Here is a 3030-nt window from a genome sequence, read left to right on the forward strand (position 1 = left end):
CTGCGTCACCGTGCCATATTTAACATACTAAAAATAAAATATTACGCTGTACTTCACATTAACATTAAGCATATCTTTTTTCCATTTAAACATACGTCTACTTTTAATTTGAAAAATGTAAACCCTTGCATTTATAGTTTATAGCGATATGTAAAGAAAGCACGCAGGTAAGTTTTGCCTTAGGATCAAAACAATCATCTGAATATAATGCAGAAAACGGTATCCCACAGGGAAGTGTAATCAGCCCTGTATTATTTAATATTATGATTAACGATATTTGACTGTGCGATTTGGATAGGATGTGCATTATATGCAGATGATGGTGCCATATGGAAGAGAGGACATCACGAATGTTGTTTCATGTATACAGACATCTATTTAAAAGGTGGAACAATGAACTATGGAATGGAGTTTTAAAATGTCAACAAGTAAGTCATGTTGGATGATATTTACTAATAAGAGGAAAATGCTGGAAATTCAAGAACTAACATTATATAATAATGTAGAACGAGGGGAATCATTTAAATATCTAGGTATGTGGTTTGATAGAAGATATAACTGGAAAAAAACATATAGATGAAATTGAAAAATGTAGAAAGGCTTTAAACGTGATGAGAGCAATAGCTGGAAAAGAATGAGGAGCAAAAAGGATGGGATTAAAGACAATATATCAAGCCATAATTAGATCTATATTTGATTATGGATGTATGATTTATGGAGCAGCTTCAGCAACTTTATTAAGTAGATTAGATAAATTACAGTATAGAGCTCTTAGGATTTGTTTAGGTGCAGTAAGAACAACTTCAATTAATGCATTATTGGTGGAAGCAAATGAAATGCCATTAAATTTATGTAGAATAAAGCTATCCATGGTATATTGGAAGTATGTTAAAAGTTATGAGGGAGCTCATATTGCTAAGGAAAAATTAGAAAGTTGTTGGGAGTATGTAAATAAAAAAGGAAGAGGGTTGGGATGGAACACAAATCAATTGGCAGAAAAGTATCAAGTAGCAGACATAGAGTGTAGTATGTCTTCGAGAGATTCCAACATGGATATTTCCTGAGGTTAAAGTTGATCTGGAAATAATTGAAAAGTTGAGGGACTGGGAAAACATATATGTGGGATAATTCCAAAAATTAAAAATCATGTACAAGAGAAGTTCAATGAAAGTTTACAAATATACACTGATGGATCAAAAGACCCAGTCACAGGAGTTTCAGGCATAGGTGTATACATTCCAAAATTAAAATAGGAATTTCAAAAAGATTAACAGAAGTTATCAATTTATTCTATAGAAACAACTGCAATAATAATAGGACTAACATGGGTGGAAGAAATATGCCCTGAGAAGGTAGTTATGTGTTCTGATTCAGCATCAGCATTATCATCTTTAATTACTTATAGATCAACCAGAGAAGATTTAATTTATGAAATATTCACAATTTTAAATCGTATACAAAAGAAAGGAGGGACAGGTTTTGCTGGATACCTGCGCATAAAGGAATATATGGAAATGAAATGGCTAATAAACTGGCAAAGGAAGCATTGAAAAGTAATTAGATATAGGGTTCCCTTAGGAAAATGTGAAATTAAATCTATTAAAGAAAATATTAAGAAAGAATGGCAAGGAATCTGGGATAGAGATAAGAAGGGACGACATCTATATAAAATTAAAAAAAATAGTAGAGACAAAAAGAAATGTGTATGGTAGGAACAGAAAGGAAGAAGTTATATTAACTAGACTGAGGCTTGGACACACTGGATTAAAATCAACTGTCAATAGGGTATATGCCGAGCTAGTGCAGTTCCCATGCTGATACACTTCCGGTGACCTGTTATTGTGAACTTTTTCTAATTTTATACGGTTCCTTATAAAGCATCAATGTTGTAATGTCATTAAAATACATTCAGTTAAATAAACTTTAGCATTTATTTAGTTGCTCAAGCGTAAAACGAGATAAAAAGCCGTTAACTCGCACGCACAAGTCAGAATCGGCAGGCTAACACAGAAGATCCATTGAATATACTGGGGTAAAATACATGCTCATATTATAAAGATATGGCGGGGGGAATGTAATTTAGTGCAGTGCTTCTTGTACATTCTAAGACCCACTTTAAATCGGATATCACTTTTTTAAAGAAAACAGACCTTAAACGCACCAGATTTTGCATTGGCATTCAATTCGCCGGAAGCGCTTAACTCAGGTTAATGGCAAATAAAAAGTCCTATTAGCATGCTTCGGCATATACCCCATACTAGTTACAGAAAATGATTTATGTGATCATTGTGGAGCAAGAGAAACCGTAGAACATGTTATGTTTGAATGCAGGAAATATATACAAGAGAGGAGGGAATTAACAGAATATTTAAGCAATAATGGACAGAAAGATAAAAACTTAGAATATATATTAGGGATAAACATTAATAGGGATAGTTTAGGGTATAGGATATTAATACAATATCTAGCACAGGATTGAGCGAAAGACTATAATAAATAATTTGAATTAAAATGTATTAAGGACCCGGAGGGACTAAGACTGGAAGCAGGAGGAGCTGTACACGCAGTGCCAGCTGACAGCTGATCCTGATGGAGAAATTTAGGTAAGCATATTAGTATATATAGATATAGATAGATATGAACTGTATGTGGTGGCATGTGCACATTACACCAGCCCGCCAATAAAACAAAAAAAGAAGAAAAAAAATAAGTTTTGCCTTGCGAGTTATCCATCATGCATTGGTAAACGGTGTGTGCTCCGTTCTGCTTTGCCGATTGCAAAACGTGATTGGGAAACGGTTTGCCGTTTTGCCAGTGGTTTGCCGGTTTGCCTGTGGTACCCCGCTTACCACTCGGTCGCGATCATTCTGTCTCTGCGTTCGCTTGACTTTTGTTTACTCTGGCGCCTCATACGTTTCATTATAAGGTAGATAGTCTCATTACTATCCATCCACATTGCAGTCAGTGGTCTTCTAAAAGTGCTGACAATTTGTGCTAAATATCCACGTTCTTAGAATTTGAATGTATAAT

The 3030-nt window shown here is 34.4% G+C and overlaps 1 long non-coding RNA gene across 4 annotated transcripts in view; it reads left to right on the forward strand.

The window, feature by feature from the left end:
• The first annotated feature begins 352 nt into the window (after positions 1 to 352).
• The window catches only part of LOC141375111 (uncharacterized), a 12798-nt gene continuing 10120 nt past the window's right edge, over positions 353 to 3030 (forward strand). For 2 of the 4 annotated variants that reach the window (XR_012382605.1, XR_012382607.1), the window contains exon 1: positions 1340 to 2603. This is a non-coding gene — a long non-coding RNA (uncharacterized lncRNA). Of the gene's footprint in view, positions 429 to 1339; positions 2604 to 2695; positions 2927 to 3030 lie in introns of those variants that run through there. The other 2 variants (XR_012382606.1, XR_012382608.1) reach the window with 2 other exon arrangements.

This window comes from Danio rerio, chromosome 7, assembly GCF_049306965.1.
Source record: "Danio rerio strain Tuebingen ecotype United States chromosome 7, GRCz12tu, whole genome shotgun sequence".
NCBI classification, from domain to species: Eukaryota; Metazoa; Chordata; class Actinopteri; order Cypriniformes; family Danionidae; genus Danio; species Danio rerio.